The 26,629-nt window shown below is 43.3% G+C and overlaps 1 protein-coding gene across 1 annotated transcript in view; it reads left to right on the forward strand.

The window, feature by feature from the left end:
* The window catches only part of LOC105499377 (chondroitin sulfate proteoglycan 4-like), a 109,294-nt gene extending 100,776 nt beyond the window's left edge, over nucleotides 1-8,518 (forward strand). The window contains exon 5 of the transcript XR_011625027.1: nucleotides 8,431-8,518. The gene's annotated coding sequence lies outside the window, so the exon portion shown is untranslated. The remainder of the gene's footprint in view (nucleotides 1-8,430) is intronic.
* The last annotated feature ends 18,111 nt before the right edge of the window (nucleotides 8,519-26,629 follow it).

Below are 26,629 nucleotides of genomic sequence, written 5' to 3' on the forward strand. Positions count from 1 at the left end.
GCACCTCATATAAGTGGAATCATACAGTATTTGTCCTTTCATGACTGGCTTATTTCACTTAGCATAGTGTCTTCAACGTTCGTTCTTCTTGTAGCATGTGTCAGAATTTCCTTTTTAAGGCTAAATAATATTTTATTGTGTATGTATTCCATATTGGTGAATTCTTTTAAATGGGCTAAACTCTACTCTCCAACAATAGTTAATCAGGACAGTCTTTCTCTACTGTCTTTTCAATGTTAAACATTTGTTTAAAAATGACATTTTTCTTCTTTATCATTTTTTTCATTTTCTCATTATATCTGGTTTATCTTTTCTCTCTACCTCCCTTCTTTCCTTTCTCCTTTTCTGTCTTCCTTCCTCTTATCTTGGTATCTCCTTTGTGATAGCAGGTGCTACATACTGCAGATGTCCTTACTATATACCCACCTCTTCTGCCAAATTATCAGTTTCTCCAGGGCAGGAACCAAATCTTACCTTATGAGAGGCCCTGAATAAAGCCAAGTAAATGCTCAATAGAGGAGAGCTGAGTTTAACTGAGTGGACTATTATATGAGGTAGCAGCAAAAGAATGATTCCATTCACAAATTTCTCAAAATCAGCTAAGGCAAACACAGACCCATGTCTATTTGTGCATTTATTTTTTATTGCTGCCATCACAAATTTTCACAAACTTTATGGCTTAGAACAACACAAATGTATCATCTTACAGTTCTATGGATAGAAGTTTAGTTCAGGTCTCATTGGATTAAAATCAGTGTCACCAGGCTGCATTCCCTTCGGGAGGCTCTAGGAGAGAATCCCATTCCCTGCTCATCCATGCGTCGGCAGAATTCAGTTCCATGTTGTCATAGGACTGATGGCTCCAAGTCCTTGCTAATCTGTCACCTGGGGTGACCTTAAGTCCAAAGGCTTCTCTTGGTTCTTGCACATAGCTCCCCACACCTTAGAATCAGCAACAGGCACCGAATCCTTCTCCTGCTGCCATCTCTCTGACCCTCCTTGTATAGTTACATCTCTGTCACCGAAGCCTGGAAAGGTTCTGCACTTTTAAGGATGGATGTGATTAAACTAGGCCCACTTAAAAAAACCACCTGAAGGTCCATAACCTTAAGCATATCTGCAAAGTCTCTTTTGCCATGTAAGGCAACATATGCGCAGGTTCCAGGGATAGGGGATAGGCATTGTAGGGGGTCCTCATTCTGCCTACCACAATCTGCAGGCATCTACTCCAGATCTCCTAGTTCCTGTCTTCCTATCATTTTCTTCCTAGGGCCCTGCCTACTGGCCAAATGATTCACCATTCTTTAGGGATCCATGCATAATCTAACCTCAAGCTATTTCTCCTTCTACATAAAATGGATGACAAGTTGTATTGCTCATTGGGATGATTTCCTTTCCCCAGTGTCTTTCAAGGCCACCCCTGTGTGAACTAAGCCCAGCCTTTTTCTTCCTCCATTATCTGGTCATAAAGAATCCCACATGTGGCCACAGGTGTGAACTGAGGGACAGGTCCTGGTGCAAGAGTAATGGGTAACATAGGAATCTGAACTACCTACTGAGACAACTTGCTACCTGTGCTCAATCTTTATTGTATGATAGCACTTCCATTTTATGATGGATTACTACTGGACCTCCTCAATTGCATGACTTGGTGGGCTGGATATATGGTCCAAGCACTTCATCCTGGAACTTCTACAGAGCGCTCTCCTACTCTGAGCTTAATTTTAGCTTGAAGTCTTTTTTTGTCACCCACTGTATAGGTTCAAGTAGTATTCCCAGGTGGGGAATATTCTGCCTCCAGAATCTGAAGTGGCCTATTAGGTGCTGTACTTCCTTCTTCATGGTTGGAGGTGCTGGAAGCAATAATTTTTCCTTTACTTTGGAAGGGATGTTCCAGCTTGCCTCAGACTAATGGGCACCTGAAACTTTTACTGATGATGTGACACTACTTCAGTCTTTGAACTGTTTAGCTCACATTTTCTGTAATGCGTGTGTCTTAACAAGGCCTCCAATCAACTAGCGATTTTGTGCTCATCTGATCTGATTAATATGATGCCATCAAAAGAGTAGAACAATGTGAGCTTCTGTGGGATGTCCAGGTCTCTTCAGACTACATTTTAATAGAGAATAGAAGAGTTCACCCAGACCTTGAGCAAAACAATGAACATATACCATTGTACATTTCAAATGAATGTGAAACATCTAATCTTCTTTCCTGATAGAAATAGAAAATGCCAGCTTCATGGCCCCACACCATGAGGCTGAGGCCATGTTAATATCACTGTCACAGCAGCTGCAAGTGGGGCTACCACTTGGCTGAGTTTACAATAAAGAGTCCACTACCGATATTCTCCTGTGTCTGTCTGGTTTCTACAAGGTGCAGATTAGCGCATTAAATGGAGATATGATAACCACCACCTCTTCCAGGATGAATATAACAGCGAATGAGGGAGACTTTACTGATTTGGGAATTCTCTTCAATAGCACAGGACTAAGTAGTCTGGAGAGGGCCCCAGGAGATGGTGTAACCTAGGATGATCCCTATAAGGATGGTAGAGGAAACAGTCCATCCAAATGAGGTGCAAAGCCCAGAAATTGTCATAGCATGCAGTGAAAGGGAAATTAAAACATCTAGAGAAAGCAGCATGGTAGAGTAGCTATGCTATGTAAAGCTAGAAAGCCCAATTATATTATAACTTAACCCTATTTATTGGTATAGTAGCAAGGAGGAGAGTAGCACAGATTCTGAGGCAAGGAGGATGTATGTTGTCTTATGGAAGAAAGACCTCTGCATCTTCTTCAAGTAAAGTTAGCATGTTATCCCTCAGTAGGGAGGGATGGGCCACTTTTGCAGGCTCAGAAGGTTAAGAGAAATCTGGGAAGTAAACATTTTGGGGGACATCAATCTAGATTTTCCTGTCTCATGTGTCCAAGTCCCATTCTTTCCTAACCAGAGCCCTAACCTTGGAATAGTCCACTGCCATGGTTGGGAGTTTAACCTTCCCTTGAACTCAAATACTATGTCAAATAATTCTTGGGGCTACTTCTCAGCTTCCTTAGCCCTCCCATTGTAGGAGACGATACCTCTGTATATGCTACCAAGAAAATACTCTCTGGTCTTCACTCCTAGCTTATAATTGCCAGTTAATCACTCTGAGCTTCTTATCTTTTTCCAGATCATCAGTTGAACTTACTCAGAGCCATTTCCATTGTCCTTATAGTTAGTTTCCCTCATACTTCTCAAATACCTGATACGTTGCAGCACCTAATGAATTCCCTTCCATCACTGTATCAATGATTGGTTGAAAGTTTGAACAATTGCATTGCTACCTAGTGCCAGTGCTATCTGTTGCTCACCTACCACCAGCAATGACGTCCTCTTTGCCAGGTGTTGGTTAGACAATTTGCTCCCAAAATCCCATCTCAGTGTTGGCTTTCTCAAACCACTCCTGGTACCAACTGTTACAATTTGGGCTCCCTAGGAAGCATACTCTGGAATGGAAATTGTTGTGCAGAAAATGTCTTAGAGAATGCACCTTGAGATCAACCTTTGTGAAAAGGATGGAAATAAGTTTGGGTAGAGGAATAAGTTAGCTGTGATATCCTCTGAATGGAGGACTTAGCTAATTCTAAAGTTGGAATGACTTTTCAGAGTTGTTCTGAATTGAGGGCAAGGGGCTGACCTTTATAAATCCAAGTTGATCAGTCACTGATTATAGACTATCTGATGAAGGAGGTGTAACCTTGGGCAAGGCTGCTGTCATCAGTTACAGCAGTGTGACTGATTGTAGGAGGCTGACCCTGAGGGCTCTGCCTGCAGCGCTCCCAGTGGCTGGGAGAGTAAGTCCTGTATTCCTAAAGACTAAGTGATACATCACAGTGTCTATCACGCAATCTTAAAACCTTATTACAAATCAGAGCATTTTAACCCACCTTGAGAAAGAGCCTGTTTCAAGCTAAAAATGATTATCCAAGTCATCAACAAAAGTATTGAATAAGACAAAGATCTCTCTATTCCTACCCCCACCTACCTGTTTTCTAGTACTATTAGTGCATTTTTCTTGACCAGTACATAAAGTACTTTAAGGAAATACACAAATTCTAGCCCTAAAGTTACAAATGGAGGAGCTTTAAATGAAGAAAAGAATGACCCCATCTGCTCTTTGATTATTTGGAATAGCCTTTGAATAAAATGAGTTAATACTTGAAAATACACTTAAATAGCCCTTATTGAATGCCTGCTCTATGTTAGAAATTGTTTTATTTATTATTACTTTATGTATTGAAACTATGGCAATTGGAATTTATTATTTCTATCTTAAGTATACTAAAATATGTTGAAATTTACGAAGTAATGGTTTGCGTTTATGTTTCAGTTAATTATAACACATGATTTTATTTATGTAGATGCTAATTTAATATTTCAGGTTGTTGCTACCTGAATAGAATGATACTAAATTATGTAACTTTTAAAAGTCTAGAAAAATGATGATGATACACATTTACCTAGAAAATGTGTGAATGCCTAGCCACAATGTCCATCGCTTGGAGTTTTCCAATTCTGTTAAAGGAATGCATTACTTCTTGCCCCAGGGGTATTTGGAGCTTGAAGCTAACGTCCATTTCCCAAAAGACTAACTTATGTGCAAAAGTGACTTTCGTCAGACCAGCTATACAAAAGGGTCCAGAAGTGGACCAAAAATCTGGATGGAGCCATCTGAGCTCTACCATGTATGTTCTGTGGGATCATGGCCATGTTACTTGAACTTGGAGCCTTTGTTTATTCATCCATGAAATGGAGACAGAAATACTACCTCTTAGGGGTTTTTGTGAGGACTGAGTGGGAAAACTGTATGTGAAGCATGCAATAATTGGCAGATATTTTTATTGCTCTTTCTATTATTAGCTGGTATTACTAGAAGTGTCTACAGAAATGAATTCTCTCCTAGTAAACCAGCCCCTCTCTGTGTCTTCATTTCCTCTTCCATAAAATGTGGATAATAATGGTATCAATTCTGTTGGCTCTTATGAGGATTAAATTGATTAACATATGTAAACCCCTTAGAAGAGTGGTTAGCACACAATAAGTCCACTAAAAAAGTTCTTGTGCTTTCAATTTAAACTAAATTTCTTTGACCAAATTATAAAGACATAACTACTTTTTCTCCAAAGGAAGATATGATGTAGTCAAAGTATTATATCATCTTTTCTCACTCCTTGGTCACAGATTTCACTCTTTATAAGGCCTTTCCTGACTAACTGGAAGAGACAAGGTAAGCTGGTTCTGCAGAAAAAAATCACAAGGCATGTCTAATGAGTAGTGAAGGCTGGAGCCCATGTGGCCTTGGGCAAATCATGCTCCGAGCCTTGGTTTTCCCAGCTTTCTGAGGGGAATAACATCTCTACCCTGGGCACCTCCCTGGGTGGTTTAGAGATCATATGGGAGACTCTGTCTTCTTGCATATGGCATAATTAATGTGCATTAAGAAGGCTTGGCTCCACTCAGTCTGCATCAGTGACCCTCAGGCCTCTCCTCCTTGACTGTTGCATTGGATGTGAATGAAATAGTTATTTGGGGTGCTGTTGGGGTCCACTAAAGGTGATGACTTCTGGAGGATAGCATTCAAGCCACTTAATCTAACACACAAATACTTAAGAATATACCATTGAAGAATGATTGAGCACTTAATATAAAACCATTGGACACTAAATCTTAGTGATACAAAGGATGTTCGAAATTGTGTCTGTAATGGGCTAAATTGTCTCTCCTCCCCAGATTCATATGTTCAAGTCCTGATCCCCAATACCTCAGAATGTTACTGTATTTGGAAATAGGACTTTTAAAGAGGTAATTGGGTCAAAGTGAGGTCATCAGAGTAGGCCCTGATCCATTATGACTGGTGTCCTTGTAAGAAAAGGAAATGTGGGCGCAGACGCACAGAGGGAAGACAATGTGAGCACGCAGGGAGCAGCTGGCCACAAACAAGCCAAGAAATTCCAAGAATTCCCAGCAACACCAGAAGCTGGAAGAGACAGGGAAGAATTTTCCCCTTAAAGTCTTCAAAGAGAGAGCATGGCCCTGTTGATTTTAGACTTCCAGCCTCCAGAACCGTGAAAGAATAAATTTCTGTTGTGAAAGCCACCGAGGTGTGGTACTTGGTATGGCAGCCCCAGTAGGCTAATGCAGTGGCCCAATATGTGTCTTCCAAGAAGCTCTAAGTCTATGGAGGAGAGTCTCTTAAGTCAAGGGAGGAGGAACTGAGGAGGAGGAGACAGACTTCACCCTTCTCTTCTTTAACCAGCATAAGTCTTTTTAGCAGTTCTGTATACTGAACTTCCAGGAAGAATATTCTGTCTACTAAAGATTTGTAGTGAAAAAGCAGCAGTGGAAAACTACTGCTCCTGTGTAGCTGAGCCTATCAATACTCTGCCTTAGGTTAGGAATCTCCCCATTTTCGTCTCACAGCTCCCTGGGTGCCTTTACTCACAATAGCCTGTACCTGGGACTTTGGCTGAGGTGGTCCCCAAAGAGGTGCCAGAGCCTGCTTTGCCTGCACTTATAAAACTGAAATAGGGAGCAGTCCTCAATCAGTGACTGACCTACACAGGGGTATAAATACCTCAGCTCTCTTGCTGCTCATTAGGACAACTTTGGTGAGAACTGCACTGTCTCCAGAGCCTCCCTATAGGACTTAGTGTGACACCTTCCCTTGATTAGCCTCCTGTCCTTCCTTTTCCTTCTCCCTTGTGGATTCTACCTGGGAACACTTCCTAACAAATCACTTTTATGTGGTGTTTCTCAGCCTCTGCACTGTTGACAAGTTGATTGGGATAATCCTTTGATGTGGGGAACTGCCCTGTGCATGGTAGGATGTTTAGCAGCATTCCTGGGCTTTACCCATTAGATGCCAGTATCACCTCCCTTCCTCGCCCATGGTCATGACAATCAAAAATGTCTTCTGACAAGGCCCGGTTTGGGCCCTGGGAACCAAAATTGCCCCATTCAAGAACCACTGCTTAAGTATTACAAATGTAGATCCCTAAGTTCTGAGAGGTGATGAAGTAGAAGACCTGGGATTAGAAGCTAAACTTCTTCATTCCCTGGACACTGGCTATTTTTTTTATTTTTTATTTTTTACTACACCTGTGTTTCCCAAACTTGTCTCATTATAAGACTTATGTAAATGCCTTTACATACAGAGTCCCAGATGCCTCTCCTAAAGAATCTGATTCAGTAGGCCTGGTAGGGGGCACCTGGTCTGCAAGCCTCAGTGGTTCTCTTGAATAGGCAAGCTTGGGAAATTACACTAGAATCCTGATTCTCAGATTGTACTGTGGAAAGGACTCATTGTGTGAATGGTGTAGGGAGGGGAAGGGAGAGAGCCGTGAGGTAGTTGATATATCAAATATTAATATGTTTCTATAAAATGTAAATTTCTCAGCTTCATATTCTGAAATTTTGATAGTCTTAATAAAATTGCCAAGTTTTTCTGATACAAGTGGTCTGAAACAATTGTTATAATACTTTTCATTAAATTATGTTCTTTTGTTAATGTACATGCAGAATAGTGCACTGTATCTATAGATATTTATTAAACACTTTCCCCCTCAGCTGACATCAAGATTTCTAATGAATGCATTTATAATACTCTATATTTCTCCTTTTTAGTACTTGATAATTTGTGTGATGATGGTCTTCTTCAGTAACGTATTCTGTAACTCAGGGCCTATCTCAGCCTTTATCCAGTTATATTCCTTAAGCCTAGAACTCTCTGTGTGTGGAGTGAGTGTTCAATAAATGTTGCTGAGTAAATGACATCAGATAAGAGGTAAACAGAATAATGACCCCCTCCCTAAAGATGTTTACATCTGAATCCCCATGAATTTGAATATGCTTAATAGGAATATGTTACATTACATAGCAAGGGAGAATTAATGTTACAGATGAAATTAAGGTCGCTAATCTGCTGACCTTAATATAAGGGAATTCTCCTAGATTATATTCTGGTGGACTTTATAATGACAAAGGTCCATTGAAGTGGAAGAGGGAAGAAGAGGAGGTGAGAGGCAAAGACAGATTTAAAGATGCTATGCCGACGGCTTTGGAGATGGAGGAAGGAGCCACAAGCCAAGGAATGAAGGTAGTTTCTAAAAGGTGGAAAAGGCAAGGAAATGGATTCTCCACTAGAGCCTCCAGGAAGAACACAGCCTCAGAGATACGTTGATTTTAGCTGAGTGAAACCAATTTAAGACTTCTAATGTCTAGAACTATAAGAGAATACATTTGTGTTAAGCCTTTAAATTTGTAGTAATTCGTTTCAGCAGCAATAAGAAACTAATATAGATGGTAATGGAAACAACAGCTGAGCTTTGCCGCTATCCTTCCTTATCCTGATAAAAATGTATTATACCAATTTTTTTTTTTTGCAGATGAAACATCAGAGACTTAGAAAGGCTTACGTGGCCAATGGCACACCATTAGCAAGTATGGATGGGCTGCAAACCTCTCAGATCCACACTCTGTCACACGAGTGCTATTGAATGTGGGCTGCACAGACTGTTCCTGATCCGTGTTGAAATAAACGCAGATATTGAGACTACATGTTGAGAAACGTCTCATGGTAATTCTTTTCTTTTTTCTCACGTTCATTCTGATTTTGAAAGGTAATTTTATGTCTGTTAATCTACTAATTTTAAAATGGGGCTTCTTTTATACATTATTTTATTTTTTTTAGAGTAATTCATTCTTATTATATTTTATAAAAATCTTGGTCCACATGAATTGGAAGAAAAGAACAAACTGGTTCCTAATCACAGACTCTTGGAGAAGCTCTGCACAGACCATTATGCCAAGATTTGGGGTTGCGATGGGTCCTTGCCACTGGCTTTACTAATTCCCCCAAGTGGGCAGAAGTGAGGGCCCAATCCACAGTTGCTCAGGGCCTTGCTGGGGATGGGATGGGGACAGAGGGCAGCTGGGTCCTAGGACCCTTCTTCCCCCTGAAGACACAGCTTTCCTAGTTCTGCTTCCCAGTCATACTCCAAAGCCTCACCATTTCCACCTTCTCCCCGTTCTTTCAATAAAGGATACTTAAGGTTTATATTAACTTTTTCTTCTCTTTGGTCAATTTTTTTCTCTATGAGAGTGCATGCCCCCCACATATTTCACATGGCCTGCATTTTTATGAATCCAAGAATAAATGCATTTTTGGCTAACAGCTAAGAAGTATTTTTAGACTCATGGAGCTGTATTTTTGTCTTCTGGAGAACATAATTTGAAGCAGATGCAGTGGCATGTGGCACTCTTTAACTCTGCACCCAGTTTCAGATGTCCTGCTGGCAAACTGTGTCTCTTCAAAAATATGTTAACACTTTAATGAAAACTGATGATCTCTCAATCTAGAAGGCAGAGCCATCCCAAGAACAATGACCGAGATCTTGCCTATTTATTCAAACTGCTTCAGGTCAGCTGTGTTGACCTTTGCTCTGCCTGAGATGGGGCTTTTGCAACAGAGATGTTTGTTTAGCATGCATGTATGAATCACTGTCATTTCCCTACCATTCCCAGTTCCATGATGGAGCAAAACCACATCCCAGGGGAGCTCATATGATAGAAAGAGAAAGAACTCTACTAACCTATTCCACATATGGAACCTTCTACTTATCAACATTAAGATTTGGAAGCAACTTCTGTCATCATCTATTTCAACATCCTTATTCTAGAGCTGTGCTCAATGATACCATTTGAGTCTAATTCTGCTTTGGACTTTTATTGCCTGAATAGGTGTTGAAGTTTTCTTGAACAAGTGAGTGAGTGAATGATGGATGAAATCAAGACCCAGAGAAGATAAATCTCTTGTCCAACATAGCAGAATTCAGAACATAACAGATTCATTTCCAAGCAGTCCAGCAAGACTGCTTTCAGTACCAATTCGGAACTCCTAGAATTGTTCTGGTATGAGTCCAGACTCACCACGGGTTTTCTCCCAGATAGCTGAGGCTTAAACCTTAAAATGTCCAGGCTGGGTTTAACCTGCTCTGCCAGCAGGGATTCTATGCGTTTTAAATCAAGAGGTTCCAGATTACAGCAGATGAAAAAAGTTTCATATGGGCAGAATGGCAGAGCCTGTGTGATCATTGTGAAACATCGCATTTCACCACAGGAAGCAAAAGCTAGGTGGTGGGTGGCTGGTCATGGAAAACGCTCCAAGGCGAGGGTTATTTCAACTCTGCTGTGATTGGAGCTAGGCTAGTGTACTTACTCTTTCACAGTAAAATAAAGAGTAAAGTTAAGACCAATTTAAAAGAAATCTTGCAAGTGTTGCAGATTTGAGTACCTATTAGGATCAAAATTAAAGAAATGCCAATAGTGGCTAAACCCAAGCTTTCCTTTCTCTAACAATCATTTAGAGCTTAGGAAAAACTCCAGGCAGACTAACTGGAATGTAATTGAGATGTTGGCCTGTCAATATCTAACTGGGAAAATGACAGGCCTGGAAAGGTGATCATCAGTTTCACCAGGTAGATGGTAGATGTGATGTTCACATCACATTCGTGCTGAACAGAATGTGATGTGAACAGAATGTGAATGAACAGAAGCTGTGATATGGCCCCAAGAGGCCGGCCACCGTCCAAGGAACTGTGCTGGCCAGCAGGTGACCTGCCTTCTCAGAGCATTGTTTTCTTCATATGCAAAGTGATGATGACAATATTTCCCTCAAAGAATTGTTATGACTAGGATTAGTAACTGTGTAGATATACATTAATAATCATGGCTAAAATTTTTCTAGCACTTACTAACTGCTAAGATGCTGTCCTGATTTTTTTTTAAAAAATTTAACTTAGAAGCCACTGTGGACACATTATTTATCCTTCTGGCCTCTCTTTATTCTTACTTTATTAAAAACAAGCCCTTGGAAATTAATACTTTATCTGCATCACAGAGTTGTTATGAAGATTACATAAGTTAATCTGTGAACATGTTTTCTCAAGTGCATGACCCATGTTAAATCTTCAATGAATGTTAGCTATTATAATCCATTATATTATACTGCCCAGAGATAATTAAAAGTATAAAATTAGACTTCCAATGAATATTATGTGCATGAGGAAGGGGAAGAAGAGGCTGTGTTGACTGTGGGACATTTCACAGAAACAAATGTGTTGGTGACTTCTTAGTGTGTCCCATCATGTACACTCTCCCTGCTTCTCCCTTTTCCCTGCTCTGTGTCCAGGAAGGTTACCTGAATGGGCTATATCAAGAGGCTCCCTTTCCCTCTGTCTTCCTCTGTGCTCAGTGGATGCAGAGCCTGAGCAAAGAGGAAAGGAGGAAGGAGGGTGGAGTTAAGGCACTTATTCCCCTGCTTCCCCACTATAGGGCTCCTGCATGGTGGTTGATGCAGTTAGTATGGTGAGTGGTTATTACGATTTGGTGACTGAGGGTGGCTTCAAGTTTGGGCATCTGGAAAATAGTGGCAAATCCAGGGTGTATTGCTTTGGGAAAAAAGATAGTAAATGACAAAATATTTCAGGACAATGGGAGCCTGGGGCTAGATATGAAGGACTATCACTTGGGACTGAAAGAGATCATGGCAAACAAATGTTTATTTAAAAGTTTACCCAATAAATATCTAAAAATCTTCAAATACCCCCCCAAACACAATTTTTTTTTTTTTTTGAGACAGAGTCACACTCTGTCACCCAGGCTAGAGTGCAGTGGCATGATCTTGGCTCACTGCAACCTCTGCCTCCCAGATTCAAGCAATTCTCGTGCCTCAGCCTCACGAGTAGCTGGGACTATAGGCACCACCATGGTCTGACAATTTCCCTCTCACAATTTTACCTTCTCAATAGAAATATTTTTATACCCATTTTTCGAGCATTTGTGTACACATGCCCTCACCTTCCTTTACTTGTAGTTTTGCAAGAATTTCTTAGTTTAGCAACTATGATTCAGTTCTTTAACAAATACGTTCTGCAAATCACACAACCCATTTCTCATAGTTTCCCTGAAAAAATAAAAAGATATAAAACAAAATAAGATAAAGTATATGATATTAGCTTTTATTTAATTTACTCTAAAATGTAGACTGCCATTTCATTTTGTGTAGTTCTAAAATCAATTTTAAACTTTTTTCAAAGGAAGGATTGAAAATAAAAGAAATACTTAAGCAACACAAGTAAATTCCTTGAGGTCAGCATAAGGTCTTCTTGGTTACCCTTTCAGGACCCATTCAGTTGTTGGTCTCCAGCTGCTGAGATTTTGCATCTGACAGAGTAGCCCAAAGTCACTTTCTTAGAGCTGACCACAGGACAGTCATGAGCCCGGAACTTAGGGAAGGGAAAATCCTGGGTAGGTTGTATGGCAGGATGGCTATTTCTCTAATTATTCACTTATCTTCTTTTTATTGCTCCTGGATTTTTAGCTGGACTCCTGGTCACCTAAAATAAAGATTACATTTCACAGCCTTACTTGAAGCTAGGTTGGATGTGTAACTAAATTCCAGTCCATACGATGTAAGCAGAAGTGCTGTGTGCAACTTCTGAGAAGCGTGGTCACACAAGGGAGCATGCTATTCTCTTTTCTTTGTCATCTTCTTGCTGTCCGGAATGTTGACATACAATGGAGGCTTAAGCGTCTATCTTGTGGACGCTTACAGATACAGAAGCTATGCCAAGGATGATGGAACAACAAGGTAGAAGAAGCCTGGGTCCCTGAGGTTCACGACTCTGCCCTGTCAATTTTGGAACACTTACCTCGACTTGCTTAAGCCACTGCTATTTTGGAGTTTTTTGTTCTCTCAGCTCAATCTAATCGTAATTAATGTATGATGCCCAAGTTCCACTGGTTTCCTCTCTAACCAGTTCTGGAAGCCCCCAAGGAGAACCTGATCACCTTTCACCTACCTCATGGCATCTTTGCTCTGCTTCTGCTCTAGGCATTGATGCCTCTGGTTAGAAAACAACTACCTCTATCAAGTGAGTTCCTCATGATGATATCACCAGCAATTGATGCTGCTGATGAACAAAGTTCACTGTTCAGGCTGCTCTCAGTTCCAGGGAACACTGCCTGGTGGATGAGAGCAAGGGATCAGCATCCAGCTCTGTCACATATCAGCTGGTATCACTGTGGGAGGGTGGGTGGCCTAACCCCTCTCTGCCATCTGTAAAATGAAAATTATAACAGTGCCCACCTAATGGGAAAGAAGCAATGATAATAAAAGAAAATATTTAAATGGGTACTTTCCTCGTACCAGGATCTGTGCAAGCCTATTCCATACTGAACATTTAATAAATGCCTGAATTTGTGCTACCTGTGGGCGTGATTGCAGTGTTACCCAGGACTGCTCAATGCTGCCACAACCCACAGGCATCTTGGCCCCAGGGCTCTCCTCTGTGGGACACAGGCTTGATTCACAGGACATTAGTCTTGTGGGATGACTTCTTACAGCAATGCTCCTGTGCTCAAAATATTCTTTCCCTACCCCGACCCCAACATATTTTCCTTAAACCAAATAACATGAATCATGCCCAAGTGTCCTTGTCCCTCATGCAAAGGAAGAGAGAAGAAAGTATGCCAGATAGTCTCTGCAAGCCTCAGTCCTCTAAATATGCTGAGGCATGTCTGATTCCCAGGATGAACACAGCTCAGAATTTCCATTTGAAACCATCCTCCTACTCACTACTCCACCTCACCCATTCCATACCCACCAGCAACCATTGCACACATCATTACTGAGGAAATGAGGGGTTGGGATCCTAACAGAACCTGACATTTTTCCATGGGATGATGGCAAGATGGTCTCTGAACTCCAGGAGCTTCTCTCTCTCCAGATGTGCACAGGTATGTTTCTCTGTGTACTGCCTGGATACTGCCATGGGCCCTGCCTCCCGTCTTCCTAGGCTCTGAGTGCATTCGCCGACCTGTTTTTCTTACCCACTGTAGCTCTGGGGTTTCTGAGCTTTGCATACTTGTCAGCTGTGCTTCTAATTCAATACGGTGACTAGAGACATGGGGAGCACTGGCAGGAAAGAGGAGGGGCTGGGAGGCTGAGCTAGACAGGAGCATCCTTCTTGTCAGGGAGTTCCTTCTAGTTTTTGATATAGACTCTTTTCTTCTCATAACCATTAATGTGGAAACGTTCTCTAATACATCCAAAATTAAACTCGTTATCTTTTTCTGTTTCTCTTAATAAGTGCTTCTGCCCACACGTACTTCCTCCAGGGATTATTCCTCTTCCTGTCAGCTCTGATCTCCATTTCTGGTGCTACCTTCCTCAAGTCAGCCAGGTTCACAAACTCTGGCTGCCCAATGGCTGGGGGCAGGTGCCATTTGTACTGTAGCTGTGTGCATGATGTTCCCCAGAGGTGGGAAGTGCATAAACTGGTTGGTGGTGCAGGACCAGCCCTGCCCAGGCCTGCCACCTTGCAGTCAATGTTTACTCCCTGCCCCTCTTCACATACCCCCATCCAACCAGTCCCCAAGTGGCATCTACCTAGTCCATCCTTTACCTCCTGTCCATTCCCAATGTCATCTTCTCAACTCCAGCCCCCATCATGCCCCACTTAGCTTTCTAATTGGTGTTTCTTCTCTCAGTTCCCACCAAGTCCTTCCTAAAAGACAGCACCAAATGAGTCCTCCCAAAGCCGCATGCGTAATGTCACTGCAGTGTAGACCCATGTCATCAAATGTCCTTGTTTGGCACCCAGACCTTCTGGCCACCACATACTTCCCCCATCTTTATATCCTTCACATACATACACTCCAGCTAGAGTGAACTATGTGCCATTCCCTAGGCAGCCCCTGATTATCTGGCAACTGGCCTTACTTGGGCCTCTCTTCTAGGAATGCCAGGTGACTTCCTGTGCACTTAAGGCCCCATTCATTGGGTTTCAGTCGTGTCTAATCTGAATTATCTCCAACTAGCTGGTATCACTCCTTTTTCTGAAATCTCATTAACAATTCTTAGGCTGTTTAGATTGAAAACATTTGTATTTGTATCTTAACTATGCCATCAAGTAGTTTACAATCCAGTAAAGGAAATATGTCTTGGGAGTCTCATAAGGCCTAGTACTCATCTTTGCCCTGTGGTAGATGTGTGTGGAGTGAAGGAGGGAGAGGAGGGAAAAAACGAAGGGAAGGAGGGAGGAAGTGCTAGCTTTCTAAATACAAACAAACTCTAAAACAGGTTTCTGTGATTTAGAAGTAGGTGTTTCAGAATCCATATGGATGTTTTCCCTCACTGATGCCACAAGGAAATTCTTAATGTTAGATCAAATCAAAAACCTGAATCAACAATCAGAAACTGGGAAGAGAATCATCCTCTTCTCCTTAGAATTAAAGACAACAATTAAAGAAGCACATCCAAAGACTAGGGGATGCTGCCCCTGTACCATGGGCCCAGGGTAATTTAACCTTGTCAGTTAGACCCATTTTTATTATTGAACAGGTGACAAAACTCGGGGGGTCTGTTTGTAATCTCAACATGAGGGCTCCTGCTGGGAAGAACAGGTGACTGACACTCCTATCTGTCCTGATGTGCCTGGAATTGGTGGGTTCTTGGTCTCACTGACTTCAAGAATGAAGCCGTGGACCCTCACGGTGAGTGTTACAGTTCTTAAAGATGGTGTGTCCGGAGTTTGTTCCTTCTAACGTTTGGATACGTTCCGAGTTTCTTCCTTCTGGTGGGTTCGTGGTCTTGCTGGCTTCAGAAGTGAAGCTGCAGACCTTCGTGGTGAGTGTTACAGCTCATAAAGACAGTTTGGACCCAAAGAGTGAGCAGCAGCAAGATTTATTGCAAAGAGCGAAAGAACAAAGATCCCACGGTGCGGAAGGGACCCGAGCTGGTTGCCACTGCTGACTGGCCAACCCGCTTTTATTCCCTTATCTGACCCCACCCACATCCTGCTGATTGGTCCATTTTGACAGAGTACTGATTGGTGCATTTACAATCCCTGAGCTAGACACAGAGTGCTGATTGGTGCATTTACAACCCTGTAGCTAGACACAAAAGTTCTGCAAGTCCCCATCAGATTAGCTAGATACAGAATGCTGATTGGTGCATCCACAAATCCCCAGGTAGGCACAGAGCACTGACTGGTGTGTTTACAAACCTTGAGCTAGACACAGAGTGCTAATTGGGGGTGGGGGGTGGAGCCTCCCGTATGGCAGGCTGTAGGTGCCCAGCCCTGACCCTGGGGAGGCAGCTGAGGCCTGGCTAGAATTCAAGTTCCCTGAAGGCCGGTAGGCAGTGCTGGGGGACCCGGTGCTCCCTCTTTACCTGCTGATCCAGGTGCTAAGCCCCTCACTGCCTGGAGCTGGTGGCCCTGGCTGGCTGCTCCGAGTGTGGGCCGGCAGAGCCGGGGCCCACCCCCAGTGCCATTCGCAGCCCCGGGTTCCTGCCTGCGCCTCTCTCCCTCCACACCTCCCCACAAGCCGAGGGAGCCGGCTCCAGCCTCGACCAGCCCAGAGAGGGGCTCCCACAGTGCAGCAGTGGGTTGAAGGTCTCCTCAAGCACGACTAGAGTGGAGCCCCAGGCGGAGGAGGCACCTAGAGCGAGTGAGGGCTTAGAGGCTAGCACGTTGTCACCTCTCACTGACACTGAACAGAGGTTGCTCTGATGGAAGATTGGGAATATCCCTGGCCTGGGAGCCCTAAGAGCAAGGCTGTCTCAATGGCCCACTGAAACCTTTGGAGGAAAAAAAGGTGGAACCCCACTGCTTGCCTTTTCATGATGCTCTGCTTCAAGGGGAAGCTGGCAGGCTTCTGTGTGGGCTTCTGTGCATTGGAGCCTGACCCCTGTTCAAGACTCTTAAGTCTGTTGGGGAACAGCAACCAAAGTGAGGCCTATCACAGCGCATGGGGTCACTTGGAGTGGGCAGGAGAGGAGGTAACTAACAGAGGCTTAATGAGTTTGTGCGGAAGGAAGTGAGGCTTCTATTAAAGAACATTGCGTGGTTATTTTTTTTTAGTTCCTTGCCAGTTAAAAAAGATAGTGTGTGTGTAGCATATGGTGTATGTGTGTATAATACATATGTACATGTGTGAGTATACATGTATGTGTGCAAGTATGCAGTCTATGTATTTTTCCCCACACTGCTGCTGGGAAGAAGAGTGACAATTGCTATAAAATCAACATCACAGAGACCTTTTGCTATGAATTTTCTGAGACAATCGCTATTTCAACTGTTTTGTCTCAAAACATATTTTCTGAACTGGTCAACAGGATATGTGGTCTCAGTGTTTAATGTTCACGTTTCATTAAGATATTTCACCATCTACTCAGTTTTCTCTAAAACGTTCATCAGTCCCCATGCCCACCCTCCACAATCACCCATTTAAAGTTCATCAAGAGATATATTTTTGTCCTCCCCTAAATATATTTCTGAAGGCTCTCTCAAGCATTCAGCTTTGGTTCTGGTGGCACTGCCATTTTTTTTTTTCTCTTTGATGCAGATATTGTGAAATGAATAAAAGAAAAACAAAAGGATGGCATTGAGGTTAGAGAGGATAGGGGGCAACCAGAGAGGGGAGAGATGGGCCATTCTTTTTCAAAAATAGAGAAACATTGCAGCTTTATGGCTCTTAGACATAGAGCTCAACTAAAAAGTGATTTCTAGCTTTGTAGGGCAGGTCCTCAGCATAAGACGGGTGTCTATTCACAACAGATAATTTGTAACCATAGTGTGGCAGACCATAGAATTGTCTCCACTTATTAAGCGTGGTCCAGAGAGTTGAAACAATTGAGAGTTTGCTGGAAATACAGAATCCCAGGCATTGCATTATCCCCACTAAAGAGAAGCTGCATTTTAACAAGATTCCTAGCTGATTTCTATGCATAATAACATTTGAGAAGCATTGGTCTAGAGAACATCCCATTTCACAGATGTGGAAACTGAGACCCAGACAGGCTAAGGAATGTTATCTTGATGCCTTCCTTCATGGTGGATATGCAAGCTGTGCTTTATAGAGAACCTTGCTTTTGAGACCCGATTTGTGCTCTCTAGAGAATCTTAATCTTGCCCAATCAGAGTAATTTGGCAGTTCTGGATTTTCTCAGTCTCTTTTGAGTAAACAGTTAATTCAGGATTATCCCTCTCTCTTTTCTCCTTCCCTTCTATGCAGGGGTTGCTAGAGACTGGGGGTCTTATCCTTAGTTCTGAAATCAAAGAGGTGGGGCAGAGCTGTTTATACTGTTTGCAGTTGTACTATTTGCCTCTCAAAAGGTGCCTGGAGGCCAGGCACAATAGCTCACCCCTGTAATCCCAATACTTTGGGAAACTGAAGTGGGAGGATTGCTTGAGTCCAGGAATTTAAGACCAGCCTGGGCAACATAGCCAGAGCTCATCTCTTTAAAAAAAAAAAAAAAAAAAAAAAAAAAAAAAAAAGGTGCCTGGATCTGGAGGCAAGCAAAGGCTGCAGTTCTTCCCTTCTGCTCACCTCTCCAAGTAGGAGCCCTGCGTGAGGTGGTTTCAGCTTGGAGGAAGAGGCATCTCTCAGTGATTCACACAAAGGCTCCAGGACAGTATAGCAGAGTCCTGGGCAGAGCCGTTTGGTCTATGGTGGTCATCAGTAGAGGCCAGCATAGATAGAGGTAAAATTCATCTCAGTGTGTGCCAGCTGAATGACTCCCTGATTGGAGAAGGCATGAGGGCTGCACACAGTTCTGCCACAGAGCATGTTACTATTCTTAGGGCCAAAGGATGGACAGATCTGAAAGAATGCAAGTTCCTCTTTAGATTTTCCATTTCTCTGCTTCTTAAAATACATCAATATCTTTTTCAAGAGGCTTTAATGAACACTAATCCTGATACGAGTCTCAATCTCTTTGAGCAGACAGTAGAATTAGGACATTCATAACTTGACCTTAGCAGGCAGAGGTCATCTCCTTAAAGCTCTGTTGTCCACTGCATAAACCCACCAGGGTCTTCTGGCCCTTGCCAGGCCTCCCAGGCCCTTGTTTGATCTAATGCAAGAACAAGAAAGTTGAAAAGGTTAGCCGTAAGTATTGTGTGGAGTTATATAGTAGTTTCCTTGGTGGAACTGGAAAGATTCGAAATTACATATAAAAATATTTGAGGACTTCAAGCAATAATATTAATATTTTATATTAATTTTATATTAGGGTATATAAAATATTTTTTATTCCATTTGTTTATAATGTTTGAGAGAACTGGACTTAGAATAAATGACCACTCGGGGCCAGGCGTGGTGGCTTACGCCTATAATCCCAGCACTTTAGAAGGCCGAGGTGAGCGGATCACGAGGTCAAAAGATCAAGACCAACATGGTGAGACTCCATCTCTACTAAATATAGAAAAATTAGCTAGGTGTGGTGGCGCATGCCTGTAGTCCCAGCTACTTGGGAGACTGAGGCAGGAGAATTGCTTGAACCCGGGTGGTGGAGGTTGCATTGAGCCGAGCTGAGATGGTGCCACTGCACTGCAGCCTGGCAACAGAGCGAGACTCCATCTCCAAAAAAAAAAAATAAAATAAATTGCCACTCTTATAAGTCCAATTTAAAATGCGTAATTGAGTAATTGATTTTACCTTGTTATTTTTAAGCAAAAGTCTTACTGTTTTATATAGCACTGGAACAGTTAAGATAACTTAGGTTCACCATATTTAAGTTTAAGTAGTCCTTCTAATTCTAATAAATTTCTAACTCCGGAAGTTAGAAATTTGAAGTGGACATGAAGTGGAAAGCCTTTAAGTGGAAATAAATATATTGAAAGTATGAATGTCTTTTGAAATATTTGAATGTATTTAACTTTGTAAATGGATCAAATATTAAGCAAAAATCCTCTAAAAAGTTATTGCTCAAATATAAATGTTTGCAAGACTAGCAAACTTTATTTACAAGCTTCACTTAAAAGCAACAGGTAGAAGTAGGTTTTAAAATTTGTAATGTTAATCAGTCAAATGTTAATTTAAAAATAACAAAGCAAACCTCAGAATAATGTCGCTGAAAAAACACAATTAAAGGCACTAAAAATGCAGAATTATCAAGGAGATGACCCCCATTGCCAATGTCCTTGGTTCTACATCCACACACCACGTCCCCAGGGGACTCTTCCCAGGAGAACTCTTGTGTGCTGTCTCCAACCAGTGCTAGAGTGGTAGGGGGTTTTCTGTGGCTGCCCTCAAGCACGTCTTCCTAAGTGCCTCGTTCAGCCTTTCTCATTCTACCACACTGGCGCTGTGGCGGTCAGGAGCTTATCTGTGGGACCAGCATCTCCTGAACTGTATCTGGGCAGCAAGGTTCAGGTCCCCATCCCTGGCATCCTCCTAGATGTGTCCTGGGTCTCGTCCCCTCACTGTCACTGCCAGGGCTTCAACTCAGCAGAGAGTGAGTTCTCACACGTTTTTCGGAGAACTGTACGTGTAACTAACTCTCTACCTGTCTCCATGCAAGGAAGGCATAGGTCTAGCTCTTCATCTAGTCTCTTTCTATCTGTTGTTGAATGCTTTATGCTCTCTTCTTCAAGTTCTGGGTAGTGACAGATTGCATTTTCCAAAGTGGCCACAACAATATCTCTCATTTCACATGGTCGTCTACAATGAGATCTTCCCAGTCCCTCATGAAGAGATGGAAACTAATCCTCCTCCTTTCGAATCTGAGTGAGTTAGTGGGGTGCTTTGATAATAGAGTATGGTGGAAGTGACAGTGAATAAATTCCAAAACTCAGCCATAAATCGTGATGCAAATTCTGCCTTGTTCACTGGAACACACACATGGTTGGAATCCTGAGCTGTTATGGAAGAAGTCCGACCACCCTGAAGCCAGAAATGTCCATGGAAAGTTACGCAGAAAGTCCATGGATAGGTGTGCTGGTCCGAAGTCTTCCCGATTGTGTTCTGTCTCTAGGGCTGCTGTAACGAAGTACTGCAAACAGAGTGGCTTACGCAACACTTAGACAAATAGAAATGTATTGTCTCATAGTTTTGGAGGCTGGAAGTGTGTGATCAAGATGTTGGCAGAGTTGGTTTCTTCTAAGGACTGCAAGGAAAAATCGATTTCATGCCTCTCTCAGCTCTTGGTGGTTTGCTGACAATATTTGGCGTTCATTGGCCTCTGCTGCATCACCCAGTGTCTGGTTTAATTTTTTTTAATTTTATTTTTGAGACAAAGTCTCACTCTTTCACCAAGGCTAGAGTGCAGTGTCATGATCTCAGTTCACTGCAACCTCTGCCTCCCAGGTTCAAATGATTCTCCTGCCTCAGCCTTCCGAGTAGCTGGGATTACAGGCACTTATCACCAAGCCCTGCTAATTTTGTATTTTTAGTGGAGACAGGGTTTCACCATGTTGGTCCAGGCTGGTCTCAAACTCCTGACCTCAGGTGATCCGCCCACCTTGGCCTCCAAAAGTGTTGGGATTACAGGCATGAGCCACTGCACCCCGTCTCTGCTTTCACCTTTACATGAAGTTCTCCCTGTGTATAGTGTGCCTGTGTGCGACTCTCCCCTTTTCATAAGGAGAGTGGTCATGGTGGACTAGAGGCCATCCTACTTTAGTATGACCTTAATCCTAACTTAACTAATTAAATCTGCAACAATCCTATTTACATTAACGTCACATTCTAAGATACTGGGATTTTGGACTTCAACATATGAATGACGGTGAGTGGGGGGGACACAAATTCACCCCATGCCAGCAAGTCGGGTACCACATGTGTGAGTAAACAAGCTTGCATGTGACCGCAGCCCTCCAGTCATGGGATCACCCCCTTCCTATGAGTTCTCCCAGTTGGGGCTCCAGGCATCACAGAGCAGAGATCGGCTGTCACTATGGAGCCCTTTCCTAATTTCTGACTGATGAGATCTGCATCAGTTTGCTAGAACTTCCACAACAAAGTATCACAAACTGGTTGGCTTAAGCAACAGAAATTTATTTTCTCACAGTTCTGTAGGCTAGAAGTCCAATATCAAGGTATGTCAGGGTTAGTTCCTTCAGAGGCCTCTTCCTTGGCTTGTACAGGGCTGTCTTTCCCCTGAGCCTTCCCTCTGTATGTCTATGTCCATTAAAAAAAAAACAAAAAAACAAAAAAACAAAAAAAACCCCAAAAAACACCAGCAGTCTTATTGGAGTAAGGCCCACCCTGGTGACCTCATTTTAACATAATTACCACTCTAAAGACTTTACCTCTAATTATGGTCACATTCTAAGGTACCCCTAGTGTTAGGACTTTAACATATGAATTTTGATGGAGGGGGCACAATTTCACCTATAACAGGATCTGTGAGCATGGTAAAATAGCTATGGCTTTATGTCGTTAGGTTTGCAGATGATTTATCATGTGACTATAATAACCAGAACGTGGACTTCACTGTTCAAAGCTAAGATTTTAAAAATGTTTGTTTTTTTCAAGCACCCTTTTAACATGTGTTTGGTATGGGTCTAAAACATTCACTGAGGTACCTAATTGACTCTTTTTTTTTTTTCTTTGAGACAGTGTCTGCCGCTGTCACCTAGGCTGGAGTGCAGTGGCATGATCTCGGCTCACTGCAACCACCACCTCCTGGGTTCAAGAGCCTCTCATGCCTCAGCCTTCCAAGTAGCTGGAATTACAGGCATGTGCCATCGTGCCCTGCTAATGTTTGTATTTTTAGTAGAGATGGGGTTTTGCCATGTTTCCCAAGCTGGTCTCCCCAGTTGACTCTCTTGTTCTAAGCTGTATCCACTATCGTTGACTCAATCAGGCAACAGGAAAAAGAAAAGAAAAGAAAGAAAGAAAAACATAGTTATTATCTCAAAATACTATCTGGCTAAACATTTACTCAACGATATTCATGGAGTTTCTACTATTAGATAGATATTGCAAAGTGGTCATGAAAACACATGAGGTTCCTGCTCCAGGAAATTTACCGTCCAGTGGAAAAGGAAAACGTTAGTTAATTGCTACATTACTATAAAAGTGCCAAGGACAGGTATGTGATATGGAAACATGTAATAGGGATGTGACCTTGCCTGGTGATCAGGGAAGACTGACACTGTGATGGGAGGGAGCATGACCCAAATGCAGGATTGGAGCAATGCCTCTGTGGTTGGAGCCCAGAGAGAATGGCAGAGAGCCTGCAGTAAAGGTGAGCAGGACTCAGGCCCCTGCAGGAACCTGCAGGCCATCCAAAGAAGCCATCCATTAGAGGATATTCAATTGCGTGAATGGGTGATGCAAAGTCGGGGTGCACCCCATGCATTGTGGCTCCCTTTGGAGGAATATAGAGACTGAATAGGAGAAAGGGAAAGTGGAGTAAACAATTCAGTTAAGAGGTTTTTTTTTTTTTTTTTTTTTTTTTTTTTTTTTTTTTTTTTGAGACGGAGTCTCACTCTGTCCCCCTTGCTGGAGTGCAGTGGCCGGATCTCAGCTCACTGCAAGCTCCGCCTCCCGGGTTCAGGCCATTCTCCTGCCTCAGCCTCCGGAGTAGCTGGGACTACAGGCGCCCGCCACCTCGCCCGGCTAGTTTTTTTTTTTGTATTTTTTAGTAGAGACGGGGTTTCACCGTGTTAGCCAGGATGGTCTCGATCTCCTGACCTCGTGATCCACCCGTCTCGGCCTCCCAAAGTGCTGGGATTACAGGCTTGAGCCACCGCGCCCGGCCCAGTTAAGAGGTTTTAATCAAGATGAAAGATGACGTATTTTCCTCTGGGGTGGTGTCAGTAGTGGGATGAATGGAAATACATATATATATGAGGCAAAATCAATAGGACTTGGTGATGGATTGACTCACAGGAAAGACAGCTGGTTGAAAATGACTCCTGGCTGTCGGCTTTCTCATCTGGGTGGATAGTGGTGCCATTTGTTAAGTCGAGACCTCTGGACCAGGTATGGGCAGAGGATGATCAGTTCAGATAAGAACTACACAGCTCCGTATGGCAGCCCCTGGCTACATATGGTTCTTTAATTTTAGGTTTAATTAAAAATAAATGGAATTAAAAATTCAGCTCATCAGTCACACTTGCCACATCTCAGGTGCTCCAGTCAAATGTGACTAGTGGCTACCCCATGGCTAGTGCAGATACAGGCTATTTCCATTGTCATAGAAAGTTCTGTTGGTCTAGAGAGACTGAGTTTGAGATGTCGCTGAGACATCCAGGAGAAGCTGTCAAGCTGGCAATTGACTGTATTGCTCTGGAGCTCGGAGGAATGCTCTAGCTAAAATTTCATTTCCTTCCTTTCATTCATTTATTCATTGAGAACTTAACATTTTTGCTTGCTGCTATGTCTCTGGCACCTAGACTAGCATTTGCTGCAAATTCTCCCAGAGCTTACCCTCTTGTAGGGATGAATAGATAATAAACAAATATAGAGTATTTCAGGCAGTAACAGGGAAGAAAGAAAACTAAACCAGGGTTAACGGGATAGACGGTGACAAGGAGTAAGGGCTACTCTAGTTCTGGTGACCAGGGATGTTCTGTCTGACAAGGTGATGTTTGAACAGAGACCGAGAAGTAAGATACATTCCAGGCAGAAGGAAGAGCAGGTGTAAGGAGGGAGGTTGCTTATCATCTGTCTGCCTGTAGCTGGTTTTTGGAGCCACAGGGATGCCGGATGTCCTGGCAGAGGGCAGGAAGAGAGAGAAGGAAGAGTCTGTGAATTTACTGGCTGAGTAAGAAAGGGCAGACCTGCAAAGGAGACAGAGAACCGGTGGGAGGAAAACCAGGAGAACGCTGGACCCTGGAATCCAAGGAGGGAGTGTCCTGATGGGGAAGGGGACCCAGCAACTCTGATGCTCCTGGGAGGCGTTGAGGAACTGCAGACTGAAAATGTCCTGGGCCTGCATGGCACAGAGGCCACTGGTGATCTTAGCTCCTGTTGTTTTGTGGATGACAGTGTGAGAGTGTGTGTAAGTGTGGGCGTAAGTGTGCATGAGTGTGCATATGAGAGTGCATCAGAAAGTGTGTGTGTGTATATGTACATGGGAGAGACAAAGAGAAAGCATGAGGCAGAGTATGAACATGTGTGAGTGTGCCTATGACAGTGTGTGTGCATGAGAAAGTGTGCATGTGTATGCTTGTAAGAGTCTGTGAGTGACTGTGAATGTTCATGTGGGAGTGTGAGTGCATCAGAAAGTGTGTGTGTGTATGTGTACATGGGAGAGACGAAGAGAAAGTATGAGAGTATGAATGCACGTACATGTGAATGTCCATGAGAAAGTGTGTGCATGTGTGGGTGTAAGTATGTGAGAACGTAAATGTGCACGTGAGAGTGTGTGTTTGTGACTGTGTATGTGTGAACGATGAAGACAGTATGAGACAGTGTGAGAATGAGTGTGTGTGTGTGAGTGTGCATGAGTGTGTATGAGAATGTGTGTGAGTGTAAGAATATACGCGTGAGAGTGTGCATGTGAGAGTGTGAGTGTGCCTGTGAGGATGTGTGTGTGAGGGTGTAAGTGATAGAGAGATGGAGAGAGAGTGTGAGAGAGTTTGTGGGGAGGGTCCAGGTTGGAACGGGCAGGGAAGGAAAGCTGCACCTAAGTGCAGGCAATTCTGGGGGAAACAGAAATGCTAGAGCAGGGAGGGAAGCTGCTGAGGCGGAGGCAGTGTCCTGGCCAGATACAGCTCTGCCCTTCAGCTTCCATGACTCCACGTGGCACCTGCCCCATGTCAGAACACCAGGCAGCCAGACTTAGGTGGGTAGTAAGGCAATGAGTCTCTCAAAGTCATTCCTCTCGGTTAGAAAACAGAAGCAGTAAAGACCAGTGCTCTGTTGGGTGTTTATTCACTCAACGAATGAAGTTCCAGTCATTTGGCAGAGTAGCTGATGGCCTCCTTGGAACACACAATGGTAATAATAGTAATAGTAATACCGAGGATTCCTTGTGCCAGGCTGTCTTCCAAGCAGGTACACATACAACGACTTTAACCCTTACAGCCGCTGGTGAGATGGAGATCATCATCTACCCTCCTGACAGTTGAGATAACTAAGGCACAGAGGGGTGAAGCACCTTGCCCAAGGTCATACAGCAAGTAATTGGAAAAGCTGGGATTCAAACCCAGAACCTGTGTTCCCAATCATTATGAACAGGGTCCTGAGACGAGGCATCAAAGGACGGGTACCACCCATCCACTCCTCAGCAAGCACTTAGTAAGCACCTGCTGATTGAATTGCACCTAGTCCCTGCTCTCCTATGGCTTAGAGTTTAGTGGGGGAAACCGATGCTTAACTATGCTCTAAAATACAGTGCAATAAATGCTCCAAGAGAGAAGAGCTTGGTGTTGTGGGAATGCCAAACCTTGGAGTTTGGAGCTCAGGGAAGGCTTTCACAGGAAGAGATGAAGAACCGAATTCCAAAGGCGATGTGGAGCTGGCTTACAAGGGGGTGTGAAAGGAGGGGCAGATGGAGCAGCGTGTGCTGGGGCCAGGGGAGGGGAGGCCAGAAAGTCCAGAACTCCCAGGTTCTTCAAGAACATCAGTCATTTGAAGTTCCAGCCCACCTGGCAGCTACAGGCCATGGGAGCTGACAAGGGGACTGGTAGGCGAGGTCAGGAAGCAGTAGCACCAAAGTGAGTGAAGTGAAAAGACAGACCCTGGGCTGCCTCCCAGTGACAAAGACTCTGACCTTCAGCAGACTCTAGCCAGGCTCTTCTGAGCCCTCTTCTCAGCCAGGCCTCAGCCTTGCCCTAAAAC

This window comes from Macaca nemestrina, chromosome 6 (genome assembly GCF_043159975.1).
Source record: "Macaca nemestrina isolate mMacNem1 chromosome 6, mMacNem.hap1, whole genome shotgun sequence".
NCBI classification, from domain to species: domain Eukaryota; kingdom Metazoa; phylum Chordata; class Mammalia; order Primates; family Cercopithecidae; genus Macaca; species Macaca nemestrina.